This window comes from Rhinolophus sinicus, chromosome 12 (genome assembly GCF_057876585.1).
Source record: "Rhinolophus sinicus isolate RSI-liver-muscle chromosome 12, RSI-T2T, whole genome shotgun sequence".
Classification (NCBI taxonomy): domain Eukaryota; kingdom Metazoa; phylum Chordata; class Mammalia; order Chiroptera; family Rhinolophidae; genus Rhinolophus; species Rhinolophus sinicus.
The window spans coordinates 33,926,933-33,948,196 of NC_142512.1; the positions used below are offsets into that span (position 1 = coordinate 33,926,933).

At 36.7% G+C, this 21,264-nt stretch overlaps 1 long non-coding RNA gene across 1 annotated transcript in view; it reads right to left on the minus strand.

The window, feature by feature from the left end:
- LOC148756536 (uncharacterized) overlaps positions 1 to 21,264 on the minus strand; it is a 267,020-nt gene that overhangs the window by 63,517 nt on the left and 182,239 nt on the right. The gene's annotated exons all lie outside the window — the stretch shown is intronic.

The following is a 21,264-nucleotide window of genomic DNA, read 5'->3' on the forward strand; positions in this document are numbered from 1 at the left end:
TCCTAAGTGGTTCTTGTACAGATTACAACCTCTTGTTCATGAGAGACTAAAGACCTGCACGTGGCGGTGAAAGAAATGCTTATCTATTTGGCACTGTTGACAAATTTTGGAAGTTATCCTGTCCAACCATATTAGCTCAGATGTTACATATCTGGTACTTGAAATTATGTCTGTGATGCAACAAATGCAATTCTCTAAGTTGTCTTTCGTAACTCACATGGGGATCCTTGACAATGAGGTATCAGGGACTTGAGTGTCCCTACTGATCTGACTGGAGGGGCCATCCCTGAACTGAACTCATAGGACCAATTACTCGCTCTGGCCAAAGGAACTTCAATATCATTCAGGCCCAAAGTTCTCCTGAATTTGGAAGGCTGGCTTTATGAAGCAGTTATTGCCAAAAAAGCTGGCATCTAAACAGACTGGGGATGACCAAGTAGCCAGTTTTTTCTTCACTGACAAAGTTGCCTTCATGCTTGCTCCATGAGAAGGAAACATAGAAGCAGGATTTCTCCCCTTCCCAGGAAGATTTAGCCACAACATACCCAGTAGCATACTCTGGCCCTAAAATTTCTCTCCTCATCTATCTAGGGACATGGGGAAATCATTTTCCTTCTTTTTGTGTCAATGCTGGCTTTATAAATTTCCACAATAAAGCCTGTTCTCTACACCGTGTCTTGTGACACTCTGAACTATGTTCCAATGTTCCAAGTCCTGTTGCAAGATAGATGGTGACTTCAAACTTATCTTCCTTGCATGACAAAGTTATTCCTTAGATATAAGCATTGCCATTGTATTTTCTACTTGACAGGACAGGTAGGGGAGGGGAGAGGTAGACAGTTATCTTTTAAATTAAAATTCCTCCTGGAAGAGGTTGCTACCTTCCTCTGAGTCTTTCAAATCATTATTTTCTTCCTGAGAAGGCAATTCCATCCATATGAGGACATTCAGAAAGTTATATCTAATCACTGCTATCTAATTGTATCTTTACAATAACGCTGCATGATAGGTAGCTCCAACTCAGAAGAGTTAGTAAATTGGTCAATGCCACAAAATTAGGATTTGAACTTGAATCTATCTGATTCTGACTTTGATCTTTCTACCTCTTGCTAATGGACACTTAGGTTTCTATATATGCTCATTACATACACACAAATAATGATATACGGTTCCTGTGAAGAGTCAAGGATATTTTCCCCATGAGAGCAAGATTTGTCTTTTCTGTCTATTGGAATAGGTTAATGGCACATGGTGGTAGGGGCTCACTAATATGGGTAAAATAATTAAATACATACGCAAAATTATGCACGATAGCACAGGTATATACTACCTAAACTCTAGTGGAAATTTTAATGATTTAAAGATAGACTTTTTTAGATTTTGGTCAGGTAGGTAATGTGACACAGCAGATAGAATGTACCCTCTGAAGTCAGAACAATGGCTTCAAGTTGTGTCTCAAAACTTTACGTGTTAAGTGACCTTGAGCACGTTTTTAACCTCTCTCATGTTCACTTTCCTGATAAGGTGACTAACTTCATGGAGCTTGTATTAGTTATGCCAGGCTGGATCAGCACGTATCGAACTTTAGTCTGCATATGCTTCTTTTAGAGATCTTGCTAAAAATGCAGATTCTGATGTATGTCTTGGGTGGAGCTTGAGATTCTCCGTTTTTAACACAACTTCCAGTTAATGCTGAGGCTGCTTCATTTTGGGTTAAATTCTGTAGCAAGGGGTAGGGTCTCTTATCCTCAGCAATATTGATATTTTGGTCCTGATGATTCTTGCTATAGGGGTCGTCCTGTGCATTGTAGGATAGTTAGTAGCGTCCTTGTCACAGTTCCTGACACATAATAACAAATTAGATAAATATTTGTTCCTTCCTTTTTGCCACAGCTTCTGCTTTGACGTGGTCCTGGTCAAGAAGGTTAGACGGATGGTCACATGCAGGATGACAGTATCACCGAGAGCAGAAGTCAGCAAACTACCAGTCACAGGCCACATCTAGCCTGTCACCTCATTTTGTCAATAAACTTTTATTGAAGCAGATCCATGGCCATTAGAGTGTACCAATTTTCTATGGCTGCTTTTGCACTTAAACAGCAGCATTGAGACATTCCCACAGAGACTGTGCAGCCCACAAATTTTAAATATTTACTTCCTGGTCCTTAAAAGAAAAAGTGTGCCATGTCCTGTTCTTGATACATGAAAACGCTTCACCTTTGGCTCTTTTAAGCTAGAAACAGAGTTGCATAGCAGTCCTGTGGGTATAATTGAATAAATGCTAAGTTAAGAACATTTCCTTCAGGTTGGTCCCAAAGAGAGTGGCTGGATTCTTTCCATTTTTCAAATGAGACGTTGGTTTCCTCAACACAGGCATTAGGCAACCTCTTTAGACACAGTTGAAATAGCAACAACCCCCAGGTGCCAGCGACCATTGGATAGGTTTCCTTCTTAAAAAAATCTTTTCCCAAGCACAGAGAATTTACATGCCTAATTATAACGGATAAGAGTCAGGCACAAGAGAAAACTATACCTCCCAGGGCTGCCAACTTTACTTAACCTACTAGCATATTTGTGCTGACGACTGGTTATTTGCCTTTGTACAAGGTCTTATAGGACTGTTTTTAAAGAAGGAATACAGAGGATTTTGAGTAGATAGCACACAGGCAGAGATTTTTCTGCACAGAGGCAAAGAAGGTTTTGTTTATGAAGTCAAGTTTTGTGACAATGATATGGGTCAGCTGCACTCAGTTGCTACTGGTAGTAGCTTAAAGCACAATTTCATAAAGACTGGTGTGACTGGTCATGACAGGTGATCTCTGTCATAACTGCTTCACATACTCATGCTTACTTTGAGGCTATCGTGTGTATTAGGATAGGCAAGGCCGGGGTTTCTCAATCTCAGCAGTTACTTGGACTAGATCATTCTTTGTTGTGGGGTCTGTACTGTGCATAGTAAGACACTTGGCAACATCCTGGCCTTTACCCAGTCCCTGCCAGTATTAATCCTCTGCCCAGGTGTAACAATCAAAACACTCTCTAGACCAGGGGTGTCCAAACTTTTTTCAACATTTTTCACCAAGGGCCATATGCGGTAAAATACACAAACAGCCGGGCCACTCACTCGAGGTGAAGTACGTATTGCCTCACCTGGTTTATTTAAGTAAACTAAATATATTTTTGGAATTTGCTGCGGGCCAATTAAAAATGGATTGCGGGCCGCAGTTGGCCCACAGGCCGCAGGTTGGTCACCCCTGCTCTAGACTCTCTAGACATTGCCAAATATCCTGTGTGGGTCAAAATTGCTCCTGGTAGAGAAGTACTGGGCTAGATCATGCCACAAGAAGGAATAACTCTTCCATCTCAGTGGCTTACAATTCACAATGTTTATTTGTGGATCACATAAATTCTACTGGGCAGCTTTCACAGGCAGTTATCCTCCATGTGGTGGTCCAGTATTCTGAGATACTTTGACCTCGTGGTACTTCCATCAACACATCTTTCCTCTATCATTGTGGAAAGTCAAGGAAGAGTGTAGAATTGAGTACAAGCTCTTAAATACTGAGGTCCAGAAGTAATATATTCCATTTCTGTTGACATATTATGGATTAGAGCGATTCATACGGCCATGCTTAACTTCAAGACGGTGAGAAGATCTTCCTCCAAGAAGATTATGAGTGTACTGTTGTCTACAAGCACAGATAGTATCTGTAAATCTCTGCTTTCTTCAATGAATTACTGCTGCTACTGAAAACTACAGTATTGTCAAAGGTGGAGAGGCAGGAAAGTATTTTAGTGTGAATTTGGGAACCAAAGTGCTTGGACTGAACGTCAGATGTACAACTGTGATCTTTGACAAGTTAGGCAACCTCACAGTGCTGTGTTTCCTCATCTATAAAACAAGAGCTAATAAAAGTGCCTTACTCAGAGGGAGGTTGTATGAATGAAATGTTTTTAGCATTTGTAAAGCCTTTAGAAAATTCCTGGAACATAAGAAGCACTTTGTAAATACGTTTAATTAAAAAGAAATAGTATACAGAGAGAATAATTGAATAATTGTATCCTTTCTAATAAAAAGTATTGAGAGACAGGGGGGGTGGGAGATGAGGGTAAGGGGGATCAAATATATGGTGATGGAAGGAGAACTGACTCTGGGTGGTGAACACACAATGGGATTTATAGATGATGTAATACAGAATTGTACACCTGAAATCTATGTAATTTTACTAACAATTGTCACCCCAATAAATTTAAAAAAAAAAGTATTGAGAGGCTAAAATAAAGTATACAAAGTGGTGTGTAGTCAGAGGAAATTTATCAACTCTCAAATATGACACCTCCACGTCTGTACATTAGAAATACAAAGCTAAGCCAAAAATGTCCAGAGAGCCAGAAAAGCATGTTTTCTAACATAACTTGGAGCTGCTTACCCAGTTCAGGAAAATAATCAATAAATGTTAAAAAATATTTGTAAGTATATTTTAAAAGTTCAACCTAGGCCAAGTGAGACCGATATACTTGCTGTCTGTTCATCAAAGCCCCATTACAACTATTAACAGTCGACTATAGATGAAAATATGCCTTCTCTTGCTTATTGTTAGAAATGTACTAGACTCTTTCCCTTAAAAATGTATTCAATGCCATGTAAAATATCTACCTATTTAAAATATCATGAAGTACTAAGTACCTAAATGTTCAGTCTGCTGTAGCATTTGTTCTCCATTTCTTTTCATGCAAAATCATAAATGTTCATTCAAACCATTCAAAAAAGACCACCACCCTCACAACTAGTACAATTTACCACCAAGGTGAGGTTGTAGGGCCAGTACCACTGATGAAAAAAAACAAGTAAGTTACAACAAATTTTTTTCTCCCAGAAGTTGTATTTCCTTCAGAAGGCACTTAAGGAACAATTTCCACTCTACCTGTATAAAAATAAATGTTCTTCCATGGGCATCATATTTGTGATTTGATTTCCTGAATTTCTGAAATTCACCTTCTTTATAACTCCCATACTATCCACCATACATGGATTTGGCTTCCATCTTGTGTTTTGTCTTTATTCCTCCCCTTCAGCAGAATTCTGGTTGAGTCTTTCTGATCTTGACTTCTTTTTGCCCCTTGCCTATTTGATTGTTATTAATCACATAAAGCAAATTTCCTGTTACCATCCAACTTCCAAGTATCTTATTAATGTTAACAATGGTCTACTTGAGACTTGAAGAGTGGATTTAGTAAGAGTAAACAATTTAATCTCATTAGATCATGTTTTTCAAAGTGTGTAGCAAGGAACAGCTGTTTCAGAACCATGTGATGAGCTTGTTAAAAACATATGTTCCTAAGATACAGCCCACACTTGGTGAGCCAGAATCTCTGTGGATGAAGCTGGAAATCTGTATTAACAAACCCTCCAGCTGATTTCTGCATATACCATATCACTGTAGCCAAACTCCTTTAAGAAGTTATCTTACAAAAAAAAAAAAAGTTATCTTACAAGATAATTTTTCTATATATCTAAAATTCACTTGTAGAATAAGTAAAACAGAGCAAAATAAATTGATTGAAGGACTTGTCATCATGCATATGAAATCATTATTATATTTCCTTTGCAAAATTACGTGTGTGTATATACATATATATATATATGTATATACACACACACACATATACTGTATATACTGTGTTTCCCTGAAAATAAGACCTAGCCAGACCATCAGATCTAATGCATCTTTGGGAGCAAAAATTAATAAGACCCAGTCTTATTTTAATATAAGACCTGGTATAATATAATATAATATAATATAATATAATATAATATAATATAATATAATATAATATAATATAATATAATATAATAATATAATACCGGGTCTTATATTAATTTTTGCTCCAAAAGATGCACTAGAGCTGATGGTCTGGCTAGGTCTTATTTTCGGGAAAACATGGTGTATATATACTTAAAATGATTAGTCAAAGTTTAGGTCATAAGTTGACCTGTTCAATCCGTTTAATAGGTTTAGAAATATGATCAGTTGAAAACCGTCAGATGAATATAGCTACAGAAAAGAATAACAATAATGTGTCTATGGTTGTGGGGGCGGAGCCCCAGAGAGTAGTTTCCAGGCTCTCGGCCTCATATAGACAGGTGCCTGGCTCAGGTAGTAAATGGCCAACTGTGATTGCATGGCCATCAGCTGTGGCTAGTTGGCCGTCAGCTGTAACCAGTGAGCCATTGGCCACTAATATAACTGCTGTGGCTACGCTAGCAGAGAGGGAGAGAAGAAAAGGAATGGGGGCTAGCAAGAAGATGGCGGCTGGGCTGGCAAGTGTGGATGACGGTTTGCGGACAGTGTGGATCCAGCCTCCAGTGAGAGTATAGTGCCGCCAGAGAGAATATAGTGGTATGACTCCCCTACCTATGGCTCCGTGGGTGTTCCTTTTTGGCCTCACCATATCCTGCGTTCTTGTTTGGGGAGCGGGAGCAGAGACCCCGCAGGCCACCCTGCATGACAAATGGCGCAGCGAGCAGGGTCTCCCGCATGACAATGGTTGTGTGCATGGATTTTTTTTTAGTGTATTTCCCCCTTCCCTGTGTTTTTATCTTCACAAAAATTTCAGAAACATTTCTGAATAATAGATTATAGGCTCTTAGAAAGCAAAGGGAGTGCTTCCTTCCATCTCTAAAATATCCTAGTCTGATGAAATGTCCTGAGTTCTCTTTAAACTTTAATGGTGATAAGTAAACTCTTCTAAACAACCCTACTCCACACCATTGTTACCAGAATTTCCTCTTGAAATGATCATCTATAATGTATTTATATATTAGGATAACTGACAAGGAAAAAGAGAATTCTAATGTCAAACTTTGTATTTTATGTTGTGACTGAGACTCACCTCTCTTTTAATAATTAAGGCCCTGGTTTTAGTCTAGTTATGTTATCAACATAAAACTTTAGAATAGGAATAATCAATAGTTGCAATATCAGCTTAACAAAGTAAATTTGTTCAAAGGTATAAGCTTATGACCTTTCCGTATATCACAACATTTTCCACAATCAACCTTCCTTTACATCAACATAACAATCACAGCCCATAAGAAGCAGTGGCGGCATTATTAGAAGTAAGAAAATGAGACTAAATGAAACCTGTCCTTACAATTTGAAGACATTTGTCCTTGAACATCTTATTTGGGTTTTATTGTTCAAGAATTCTGTCACCTTGAGGTACACAGAGTCCATAGCTCTCTGAAAAGCCTCTGAGAAGTTTAGATGCCACTACCATCTTTACACCAAAGATTTTACTTAGATCTTCATGAGTTTTTCACCAATATCCAGAATTAATGGATGAGATGTATCCTAAAAGCACATACATCACCAAACAGGAAGAAGTGAAGTATCAGACTGTCTCACAAAAGACAATATGCAAATGTTCCGAGACACAATTAAATGTAGGTCCCATCAATGCATGAGAAAACATAGCAATCAGAGATTTACTTTTTTGGCCCAAGAATCTTGATTTGAGTATTTCCTTAATAAACAGGTCTGGGTTCCTTCTATCCCCACCAAAGTTACTGCTTCATACTTAATAGCAGCTACTAAAAATGTAAGCATGATTTATAGCAGTAAAGGTACACTCATAAGAGCTCAAGAAACGTTAGCTGTCTACCACTATTATTACTATTGTCAAAGACTCTACCTTTCGAGAATAGAATGAGCCACGGCAGTTTTGACATGAAAGTAACATCAAACATACACCTTTTAATCTAAGCACATAAGAAAATTGAGTTGATTTCCAATTATTTGCCATTTAAACACACACACACAAACACACACACACTCACACACACACTCATACACACACACACTCACACACATACACATACACTCACACACACAGCTCAATCTCTCCCAACTCATATGCACACAAACACCCGTTCTGTGTCCTGGTCAGTCAATCCAAGCTTTCTGCTAAATGCACTTTGCTTTTTCACGTCTCTATATTATTTTCCATGTATTTGTCTATGCCTCGAGACTTCTATTTTCTCTCATCTATTTGGTAAATGTGACTTGTCATTTGCCACTCAACAGGCACCACTTGGAAACTTGTCCTGACTTAAGCAGGATGAATTAGATGCCCTTCACCAGTAATCCTTTAGGGCCTGTACTTAACCCTACACAGTATTTATCACGTATATTGAAAGGCTTGTCTCTCTTCTGCCAGATCATTGGTTTTATGAAGGTGAGGAATGAATGCTGTTGTGTTGTGTCTCCAGTGGTTAGCATAATACCACCCAAAACATCAAAACCCAATGAAGGCTTACCAAATGAGGGAACAAGTGTTGGATTCTTAGGGGAAGGGGAATGGGGGAGAGAAAGCGATGCAATGATGATACTGCTGGATTTGTAAAGTAAAGGTAGTGTCTTTTATTTCTCCCCAGGACAATTTAGGTACCATGATAAATGTTTCCTGGTGCTTGTGGGAGTAACCAGCCTCACATTTATAGTGACGGTCAAACCAAGGCTCTAGAGTCACACGCATATTTGCAATCTACTTTTTCAAACCTTTCTTTTCGGCTTAAATGGCATGATAGATCCTAAAACATTGAGAATTGTCATATGTCCCTTTGCTTAATGATAATGATGAACATATCAAACTGATGAATATTATATTATTAGTTTGTTAACCTTGCATTTCCGAATTTCTTTTTCCTGTGGAATAATAAGCTATGCTGTTATTATTATAGCTAAGAAAGGAAAAGAGTGAGGGGTCTTATTATCAAATATATTCGAATAATATTGATTTAAACACAATTAAAGATGTTATGTTAATACAGGTTTTGAAGTTATTGCTATGCTGCTAATGCATTGTGAATCTACAAGAAAGTTAAGAAAGTAACATAATAACCAGTGATTCCCAAATCTATTCAACTGTGAACATTTCTGTTCATTTGTTTTTCCCCCAGAGAGAATTGGTTCTGTGGAAATATTTTAGAACATTCTAGGAGAGTTCTCTCAGGTATGGATCAATGAGCAGGATAGAAATAAAGAAACCAGTTCAACCAAACATGCTCTTTTTTAACAAAATCTAGCTTGAGTAAAGCGATTCTATACATACTGATTAATTTATAATAAATTTAATTTCTTTTATGAAATAAAAAGTACCATTGAGCAAGAGGAAAAAGAAATATTTTACCATGGAAGGCTCAAATCGGTGCTTTACCTCTAATTTTTGCTTCTTAATTCCATCTTAGCTTAAATCATTCACTTTTTCTGTTTGCTTATTGATTTTTTTGCTTGTTTTTACTATACACACACACACACACACACACACACACACACACACACACACACACACACACACACACACACACACATACACACACAAACCCCTAGTATTTGAAACTAGCAGCTTACCATGTCTGAACTTGTTCCTCTTGCCTTGCTTCTTGGTAGAGAGAGAAGTCATTTAGAATGAAAGTCAGAGGACCCAGTTCAATCTCAGTTGTATTTATTTCTCATTTTATGATATAGGTAGCGTATAAACCCTTTCTGAGCTTTAGTTTTTTGTTTTTTAATTTTTAAATGTATCAGGATATTACCTGACTCATCGGTTTGGGTAAGGATAACCCAAGACATGATATAATGGCGTGGCAATGTATCTAGTCAGTGCCTCGAATATTTTAGCCTCTTCCATCAGTCAGTCAGTCAATTATCCATGCATTCAACAACCTGCAAGTACAGCTGTCCCCAATCTCTTGTTTCCTCTTTTCTATCAGTTTTCAATCACCTTTGTACTATGATGGATCCAAAGAGATTCTGCCAGCTCCATACATTTCTTTCTCCTTTGATGATCAAAAACCATCTTAGTAATGCTTAAACAAGCATTGATTTCTCACTATCACCTGCTTTTTACACCCTCATTTGTAATAAATTCTTTTTTACTGAATGGATTTGATTGGCAAACCCAATCCTATAATTCGGCTTTCCACTAAGTTTTACCATTTCTAGAGACTTTGCGTGCTTGAGTATTTTCAAAATAAAAATGAAGCTTAAACCTACACTTTAAAGGAATTCCCTCTTACCTTAAGTTTCCTGTTCACTGCATTTTGAATAGATGAGAGCTACACAATATAACCATCCCTCACATGCCTGAGTTGTGTTTTCCACAAAGAGAAAAAATGTTGTAAGTGGTCAGGTAGTAGCTAATTTTTGACACGCTTTGGCATTGTGCAGGATGTTTTACATGCAATGTCTTATTTGAATCCTTCCAATTGCTCTTTGTAGGTATCATCATCTCATTTGCCAATAAGGACACTCAACATCTGAGGTTCTGCAAGTTCAAACAATTTGCCAGTATCAAACAGCTAGTGCACTAAACCCAGGTCCATCTGATGCAAAATTCACTCTCATTTACATTCTTCCATACTGCATTAAAAGGCCCACTCTAGCCAGAATTCATTTTTATCACTCTAACAGCAACTGATAAATTGGACTAGAAAGTACTATTGAAATGTTTCTGAAAAAGTCTGATACAAGTTGAAACGCATAGTCAAGAAGGTGAAGAATGAAGAAAATTGAGAGCAAAATGAGGGATCAAAGAAAAGAAAGTAAGAGAAATCTATTGAGAAACACAAAAGCACAGGTGAATTAGAGTATCCCAGAGAAAAAACTCATGTGACTGGTAGTCTTTACCGAATATGCATAATTTCATCCCTCTGTGCTTTTCCATGCTCGATTCCTTGATCACTCTGCAAGCCATATTAAATCACGTACAGATTTCAAATTTATGTATCTTCTGTACAGTTAATCAAGCTTTTAATACTCTGCCTATCGTATAATTATTTTAATGGGTATATGAAAATATAGACCTATCAGAGATGATAGCTTTATAGGCTGGTTAAAATCTTAAATTGAATATTATGTCACATTGAGTTTGGAGAATTTCTCAACTTGGAAAAAAAAAATCACTCAGCTTTCTATGTTTGAATGAATATACTTACTACCTGAGTTTGAAAATACTATAGCTTATTGCAACTTATTGTCTTGGGGGTAGTCTGAGGCACAATGGAAGATGAAGCAAGTGGTCCTTTATAAAACAAATCACAGCAACTTTCTTGCTAAAACAAGCACTTACAATACCAGCTGGAAGAAATTTAGAATGATATGGAATTCATGTGGCCTTGATTGTTATAATACACTCTAAACTGTATTTCCATGGAAACAAGGTGAAAAAATAACAGGGAATTCAATGGAGTTGAGAACATAGGTGGTTAAGGAAGGAAACGGTCCTGCATGTTCTGCACGAATCCTGTAGTAGGAGCCATAAGGGGCCAAAAATCCACTCCTATATACAGCAAATCATTAAAACTTTACATCTACTACAAGTACCCATCAATACAACATCCACCGAGTCTTACGTCCCTGTCTACAAGAATTATTGCCAAAAATACAAGCCTCTTTTGTCATCTATTATATCCTAAATTCTCTCAGTTTTCATCCCCATGCTACTTATATTCCCTGCTATAAACCAAACCTCCCCTCCCCTCCCAAACTCTTCCCCTGGGATCTTTGTAATCAACAATCATTATCTGCTTTGTACGCTCATCCTCTTCTTCAAAGATCTCCTCCATCTCCTTGACACAACTTAAATCTAGAATAACCTGAAGACACCGTTTTCCTTCCATGAAGTTAAGTTGATTTTTTTTTTTTTTTTTTTAAGCTCCATTTATCTGAAAACCTAGAAGTCAAGTCAGGGTCCTCCAACTTCCCTATTTCTGCTTCCAGTCCATTAAGTACTCTCACCTGAACAAAGACCCTTGAACTTTTGAGACTCATTTAGCTATAAGCCACTTAGCCTCTGTCTATCAACCATCTGCAGACCTGCTTACTATCAGCCTCTCCCTTCCTTTATTGAGCACTTCAGCATAACTCACAATATTCATGTTCTCCCCAAATTCTGTCATCATTCTAGGTTTCTTTGATGGGAATACAACACCTGGCATCTAACTCCTGGATGCCCTCTACAATTGCATTTTCCTCCATCCCACTTGCTTCTTTTTTTGCTTTTTATCAAGAGTCGCAGGACTCTGTGTTATTTTTATTATTATTAAATTTATTGGGGTAACATTGGTTAGTAAAATTATATAGGTTTCAAGTGTACAATTCAATACTATATCATCTATATATTGTGTGTTCACCACCCACTTACTTTCAAGGTCTTTTCATAGTACCTGTCACCACCAGAAATATTTTCTCCTCTGAAGTCATGAAATCGAACATCAAGTCCTTAATCACAATTTTCTGTTCTCTGAGTTACCCAAGCCGCCCAATGCAACAATTATTAAAATGTATAATGACATCATGGTTACCTTGATATTTTGTCTCTATTCTTTATCCTTCTTTTGTTATATTCTCCCCTTTTACCACCTTAGAATCTGTGACGCAAAATTATATTCATCCCACTGTAAATAGTTTCAATTACCTTGTCAATTTCTTATGTATTTGAATATATTTTTCAAAACCTTACCCTCAAATAAAACCTAGTCATCCACCTTCTTACCTGCGTCTATGAACTTATGCAAGGAGACAGAAAAACTACAGAAACAGATTGGCATCATTAATAATTTAAGATTTTCTGCCCCAGACACTAAAAAAAAATCACTTGAAAATGTTTCAAGAAATTATAAGTTCATGTTTTTACACTCCACAGTGATTTTATTCCTAATTCATTCTGACTTAGTGGGAACCCCTCTTATTCCCACAAGTCTATCTTCTTGAGAACCCCATATCATTTTATCCCCTTCTGTTTTTCTGGTAGTAGTTTTCCTCTGACTGTGAGAGTATAATCTTATATATCCCATTAAGGAAAAGAAATCAGGTTGATACCATCAACAGGCTGAAGAAAGAAGACAGATCTAGCCTGGATTTTACGACTTTAGCATGTGGATAACAATCGAGAACCACGGAATGCTTGTGAAGCAGAAAATGAAGCAATGACATTAGGTGATTCCAAAAAGAAAATTAATCAGAGTGGGGAAAGGGACAGGAGAAAAATCAGAAAAGCTAAAAGCTAAAGCCAAGTTTTTAAAGAAGGGAGTATGCAAGTCACAAATATTCTGGTGACTATGAGAACTGCAACGTGCCCATTGGATTTTCCACTAGGTCGTTCTTTGAGAACTTCAACAGAGTGTGTGTGCGGTGTCAGGACCTGCTTTTGGTAGGCTGACGAGTAGGTTAAAATATTCATAATAACATATGTAAAGAACTTGTTCAGTAAGTTTAGTTACGAAGGGGAGGGAGAGGATGGGAAACTAAATTGAAGTAATGTGAGTATGAAGGAGGATTGTTTTTTTTTCTTTGTTCTTCCTTTATAAGAGAAGTAATTTGAGGATATGTGAATACTAATGGGGAAAAGCCAGTAAAAAGGAAAAGTTTGGGAATATTTGGAAAAGATTGGGGTATGGAAGAAACATCATCCCTGAAGGGGCAGAGAAGGATTTGATATTATTGAGGAATTACCTTAGAGCAATGGTCCCTGTTGGAACAGCTGCATGATCACCTGAGGCTTGACAGAAACAAACTCTCCGGCCCCACCCGAGTCCTACTCATTCAGAGTTGCTGAGCCTGGGGCCAATCAATCTGTGTTTTAGGAAGGCATCAGTGATTCTGATGCACATTAGGTTTGAGATTGGATGAGAGAAATGAAGCTGCCTCTTCCATCATCATTAAAGGGAAGGAAAGAGTACAATGCAGCTAAGTTAAAAATATTGAAACCCAGCTGACGTGAGAACGAGGGGTCAGGAGATGCAACCTTCCAGTGATGGAGTGAATGGGTCATGGGGATGTGGTGTACAACATGGAGACTATGCTTGGTAATGCTGTGTAGCATATTTGAGAGTTGCTAAGAGAACAGATCTTAAAAGTTCTGTTCACACACACACACACACACACACACACACAAACACAAAAATTGTAACAATGTTAGCTGAACTCATTGTGGTGATCATTTCTCAGTGTATGCAAACGTTGAATTGTTATGTTGTTGACCTGAAACTAATGTAATGTTGTATGTCAATTGCACTTCAAAAAAAAAAAGTTTTGTAGGAAGTTAGAGGACCTATAAGGACATGATAATTTCTCAGTAAAATGGGTGTGACAAGGTCGTCTGCTGAGAGTGGAGGAGTAGCATTAGAGTTTAAGGTGACTAGAAAATGTTTATAATAATTGCCATTTTGAAGAAAGGCTAATTGTGAACTTACGGTAGAATTCTGGGTTGTGTGAGGACTTAACTGATTCTAAGAACATGGATCTCTAGTGCAGGTAAAGCCTACAAGCATGATTGTTTTTCCAGGTATTCAAGGAATGTGAGTGTAAAAGAGAAAGCAGTTTGATTCAGAGTTGAACATTGATATTGGGCAGAAATTTTGTAAGGTGTGTCTGAGGGAAGAACAGTAGGTTTAAAATTGGGGAATGTTGGCAAGAGAGTAGTTAAAATGATGGCCTTCCAACTTTAGTCTGGTTAGAGAAGAAAATGAATGCAAAAGTGTCCTAATAAATTGTGAGAAAATAGGAGATCCTCTGCTCATTTTTAATCAGATTGTTTATTTATTTATTTATTTTTTGCTATTGAGTTGTATGAGTTCTTTATATGTGTTGAATACTAACCACTTACCAGATATATGGTTTGCAAATATTTTCTCCCATGTGGTAAGTTGCCTTTTCATTTTGTTGATGGTTTCCTTTACTGTGCAGAAAATTTTTAATTTCATGTAGGCCAACTCGTTTACTTTTGGTTTTGTTATTTTTTATTTTGGTATCAGATTCAAAAAATCATCACAGAGACCAACATCAAGTAGTTTATTGCCTATCTTTTCTTCTAGGAGTTGTATGGTTTCAAGTCTCACATTCAAATCTTTAATTAATTTTCAGTAAATTTTTGTGTATGGTGTAAGATAATGGTCCAGTTTCATTTTTTTGCATATGGCTGACCAGTTTTCCCAACCCCATTTATCCTTTTCTTTGGTTCCTTTGTTGTACATTAATCGACCATTTACATGTGGGTTTATTTCTGGGCTCTATTCTGTTCTATTAATCTATATGTCTGTTTTTATTCCAATACCCTGCAGTTTTAATTACTATACATTTGTGATAGTTTGAAATCAGGGAGTGTAATGCCTCCAGGTTTGTTCTTTATCACGATTGTTTGGGATATTTGGGGTAATTTGTGGTTTCATACTTATTTTAGGATTATATGTTCTAGTTCTGTGAAAAATGCCATAAGAATTTTGATAGGGATTGCAGTGAATCTATAGATTTATTTGAGTAATATGGACATTTTAACAATATTATTTTAATCCATGAACATGAAGTATCTTTCCATTTATTTCTATCTTCTTCAATTTCTTTCATTAATGTCATACTTTCACTTCCTTGGTTATACAATGTTATATGTCAATTATACCTCAATTTAGAAAAAAACAAAAGAAGGGCTGATAAACAAAATATAATGAAATCAACAAAGTGCCGGAAAGATCAGAGGTGGTAGTAAAAAAGTACCGTACATTGTGGAGAAAATGGTGTCTTCAGGTAACAGGCAGATTTGAATGCTGTGCACTTTCAGCCAAAAACTTGAAAATATATGGGATTGTGTTTGCCATGGAATGGGGGTTCCAAAGGGGCACCATGGAAATATTTGGAAGAGAAGGGAAGAATTCAAGTTCAGGTGAGGAGAAAGAAGCATAGAACAATGTCAGAATTATGAAACAAAGGGAGGTGGATATATAAAGAAACTTACAGTTTGGGACATGAATGAGGAAAGGGACAAGATGAAATTGCAGAAAACAATTAGCATGACCAAATGAGCACAGTGATGAAATCATCAAATATGACTATTTCAACCCTTTGATTCCTGGAATAGATTGAAATGTTTTATCTCTTTAGTACCTTTCTGACATTTAATTATTTTCTTACACTTAATTCTTGTGAGGTTTTGTTTTAAATTCCTGGTTCATTTTATTTCAGTATAATTACAGTCCTTACTTGACATAGTCTTTTAGAATTTTTTAAAGATATCTTCTGCACTAATTGTGTTGTCTGAAACCAAATTGGTTGAAAATAAGTATATCCAACTACCAGTATATACTGGTAAAAGCTTTTGTGAGGCACAAGGGGAGTTTACAAGCATTTTCTGGTTTTGAAAATCAATTCATATACTTTTCAAATTATTTGCTTTTATATCTTAAATCATTTTAGCTGACAATGACTTCTTTTTAGCTATGTTGTTAATTTATTAAATTGTATATTTATATTATATTTCAAATGCTTTGATGAAACTGCTTTATAGAGAAACCACAAATAAATTGAGAGAAACATGTTGTTTATGGAAATGAAGACTCAGTATTTCAAAGATGTTTTTTGACCTCAAATTAGTCTATGAGTATAAAGCAATATAGATAAAAATCCTAATAGAATTGTGTTTAAATAACACTTGGCAAAGTTAATCCTAAAATGTAAAGGGCCAAAAGTCACCAAGACTCTTTAGAAAAAGGAGAGACTTAGAATATTAGGTATTAGTAGTTTTAAAAGGTTAAAGTAATTTTTAAAATATGGTCTCAGCACATAAATAGACTCTAATGAGAAATAAAAGAAAGGAGCAAGTAAGGTTTGTGACAGACTACACAGATGTGGGAATGCGTGCTTGATAATTTCTGTTGAGAAAGCAGCAGCAATCTTATGGGAGCTCCCTTATAAGTTACTAATTGCCTTTCTCTTGCTGCTTTTAGGGTTCTCTCTTTGTCTTTAACCTTTGCCATTCTAATTATAATGTGTCTTGGTGTGGGCCTGTTTGGGTTCATCTTTTGGGGGGATTCTCTGCACTTCCTGGGTTTGTATGTCTATTTCCTTCCCCAGGTTAGGAAAGTTTTCAGTCATTATTTCTTCAAATGGATTCTCAATCCCTTGCTTTCTCTCTTCTCCTTCTGGTACCCCTATGATGAGACTGTTGTTATAGTTGATGTTGTCCTAGAGGTCTCTTAAAATATCCTCACTCTGCAGATCTAAGGTACAGCATGGTGACCATAATTGACAATACTGTACCTTGACAATACTGTACAATACTTGAACATTGCTTTGAGAGTAGAGCTTTAATGTTCTCACCATGATGACAACAAAATGATAATTATGTGAGTGAAGGACATGTTAACCTTATTGTGATAAAGACTTTGCATTATAGACATGTATCAAATCATCCCATTGTACACCTAAACTTACACAATATTATATATGTCAATTATGATTCAATAAAGCTGGGATAAGAAAAGGAACAACCATATATCAATAGCTTAGCAGAGTCCTACCAGTTGCCTTCTCCCCAACCCCTTTACCTCCTCTCTGGCCCCTCCATGTCCTCATGGGGGTGTAAATTAGCAGAAACTGGCTTTAAAATTGTGACCTTTAATAGGAATTTCAATATATAAAGAGTTATGCCTTAGAGATTTAAAATAATCCATTTTAAATGTTAGTTTTACTAAAAATAAAAATAGAAGAATTAGGAGGAATTAGTAAAAGCTATGAACCAAGGTAGCAGTCTAATCACACATTTATTTTCCTTTAACTTGAAACTTTGAACTATTGCTTAAACTTTCTTTTATTAAAAAGAAATTCACAGAGTAGATAAATTTGTATGCAGCAAAGTGTTCTTAGGTGAACCTGCATTTTGACAATAATGATTAATTAGTTAATGACTGGCTAATTTTATTCTAAGACAGTTTTATTTTTTATTTGTTTATTTTTTAATTTATTGGGGTGACAATTGTTAGTAAAATTACATAAGATTTCAGGTGTACAATTCTGTATTACATCATCTATAAATCCCATTGTGTGTTCACCACCCAGAGTCAGTTCTCCTTCCATCACCTTCCAAAGGGGATATATTTTATCCCCTTTACCCTCATCTACCACCCCCTGCCCCCCTTACCCTCTGGTAACCATTAAACTATCGTCTGTGTCTATGAGTTTTTGTTTCTCATTTGTTTGTCTTGTTCTTTTGTTGTTTTTGGTTTATATACCACATATCAGTGAAATCATAAGACAGTTTTAAAATACAATTTTGTGAAGAACATACAGGCTTGCTGGTAAGTAGGAAATCATAAAGTGTAAAGTGTGGAAAGAAATTTAAAGGGCATCTAATCGGAAGTCCTTGGCCATTCAAAACGCATCCCTTGGCAAGACAACACTACCTATCACACACTTGACACCTACTTGGCGTTCAGTAAGAATTACTTCTCTAATATCTCTTTGCTGTGTCTGTGACATTGGACGATGAGAAGACGGATTTAGTAGAACTTTCAGAAAGGACCTGAAAAGAGATGTGCCTGTTTGGAGTGAACTTTGCCAATTAATGGAGACGGCTGCTTCCCTCACTAAAAATTTATCACCCAGATGCTTTATAATTATTTCTAAAATTTATCCAGCCCTGATCATCAAGACAAACCAAGAAGTCTTTAGCTTTTCAGCCCATGTCTCCTCTTTTACATGACAATTGAAACTACGTAAAAAATATTTTAAAACCCTCTCTTAGCACCATGTCTCCCACCAGTCATTACGCAAATTATCCTCCCATTCACACTAAAACTGCTCCATCAAGTCGCTCATTCGCAGTCTCCAGTTTTTCACCCTCTTGTGCCCACAAATAACACCTTCAACATAGTTACGGAGGTGATCTCTCTGAAATAGTCACATTTAAACTTTTTTCTCTCCTTTATGCTATCTACCCCCTTTAAAAGCCCCATTACTTTGTTTCTCTCTTTAATAAACCACCTTCCTTGCATACAAAGAATTTCTTAACATACATATGTCCCAACTGTTCTTTCAGCATTGTCTCTCACATACCTTTGATGCTGTCTTGCACATCACATCGCCTCTTTCAGAGCTTTCAAACACTTCTAACTCATCCTGCCTTTTTCCTGGGCATGGGCCTATACATAGGTAATTGGTTCCTGGTTTTCAGTTATAAGTAATTGTGAGGGGTTTTCTTTGGCAAAACTTCTCTGAAGTTGATAATCATGGCCTGACTGCCCTAATTAAATCTTTTTCTGATAAATCTAATAAATCTATTCTTATTTAGGTGAAAAGTGTTTGGGATTATAATTCCTGTTTCTAGAATCTTCAAAATAAGGGAAAAGATCAACCAACCACAAGGTCACATATCTGAAGTGGAATCATCCCTTAACAACTGGGAAGGATTTAAAAATTATTTTTGTCTTAATATCTAATTTAAGATGGCAAGCAATTAAATAATACGTTCATCACTCCTTAACTATATTGCATAGAAATTACAGAAGAAATATACAAGTAAAATAAATTCATAACTGTGCTGCAAAGCCAGAATGAGTCCCATAAACAAAGTAAATGTTTTATATCCCTCATATGAGTGAAATCATATGGTGAACACGCAATACAATATATAAACGATGTATTATAGAATTGTACACTTGAAACCTATACAATTTTATTAACCAATGTCACCCCAATAAAATTAATAAAACCCTAAGTGGTGGAGAATTTCTTGAAGATGGAGTGAAAATGAGATCAAACGCATACCTGAGCACCTTTAAATCTACTCAAGTTAAAGACAAGACAATCAAAAGGGAATACATTGTTTTGCAGAAGAACTCCAGAATAATTAAAAGATGAGAGGAAATGGGGCAAAGGAGAACCAACCATGGTGCAGTCAGCAGAGAAATTAGAGAGATGGAAACAGTTGTGTAAATCTTTTATCCTCAGAATGAACCCTCTTTCTCCCACCATTTGCATCTAGGGTAAGTCAAAAATACAAATACAACCAAACACAAATACAACCAAACCATTGAAAAATAAACTGAAACAGTAGCCAGAGAACCCAAGGATACCAGGAGTTATGCAGGCCCACACACAGAGAAGACACTGTATCCACAGTTGTATAAACACAACTAACTGACTGCATGTAGAGCTCACCTTGAGGTTTGACAGTTTAGCCCTTTCATGGATGCTGTGAGCTATCCTTTTGTGTGTATTTTTTCAGAGTTGTTTTCTGTTACTTGAATTTTTGAGAACAGATGCTTAGGGATATGTGGATATATGGAATTGGTTATTGGCTTGACACGTAGCAGAGTGGTGAGGCAACATCTCCTGCCAACCCAGATTCCCAAATGTGAAATTAGCAGCAGACGCAATAGGAAAATGATTTTACTGATTATATAATTAGCTGTATTCACTGAAGATGAAGTGTGAAGAATATACAGAAACGGACTGTATGAAATCCTGAACTTTCACTTTATTTTATATCACAACTAAGTCTACTATGTTGCCTATAATCATATAAATATTTAAGGCATTTATCAGAAAAGATTGAAATCTCAACAATTGGAGAAGGTTATCTAGAAGGATCCATAGAACTTATTGAACCACTGAATGGCCCAACCACATTGCAACATTGCCCACACTTAGTAAAGGAGAGTTAACACTTGTCCTGATATGTTACCACTCATTGTTTCTCAAATGGTAATTATAATTGGAACACAATGTGACCTGAACGGTTGAAGAAGACATGAGTGAAGAAGAAAAGGTTGTATTTAGAATAAATGAGAGAAATTTATCAATACATTCTGTATATAATTCGGGTTAAAATATGGGCATAGATTTATCAATACAATTTGGGTTAAAATATATGGGCCTTGATTCTCTGGGTACAAATCAAAGTGAGAGAGAAGTAATTTGGGGGTCGGCTGAACTGATGTATGTGCAATCAACAGAGGTTCTGCAGTTCATGTTCTTGTTTGAGCACTTGAAAGTGATTAAAACTCTACTTGGATCTGCTGCACAATCAGAACAAACAATGACCAAGAAGCCTTTGAGTGACCCACGGTGAGGGACCCAACTGCAGGGAACAGAAATGCTGAATTAGATCTTTCAGAATACTGAGCATCTCACCATGTCTCATGACCAATTCCAGACCTTCCTTTCCTCTCGATCAGGTAAAACAACTGATCAAAATATTTTAAACAGAGCTCTCCTACCTGTCCTCTGTGGGCCAGGAAGGTCTATGAGTGACTTGCGATCTCCAGTTGAGTAGAATGAGTCTGGGATTTTATCCCCAGGTGCTAATAATTACATGCCATCAATGGAGTGAGCACAGTCATTGTAAAGGCAGGAGTATAGGTGAGATAATCAGGGATTGGGGGGTGGTCTGGCATCAAGAGATCTCTCCTGTTAAGCAATCTAGGATTCA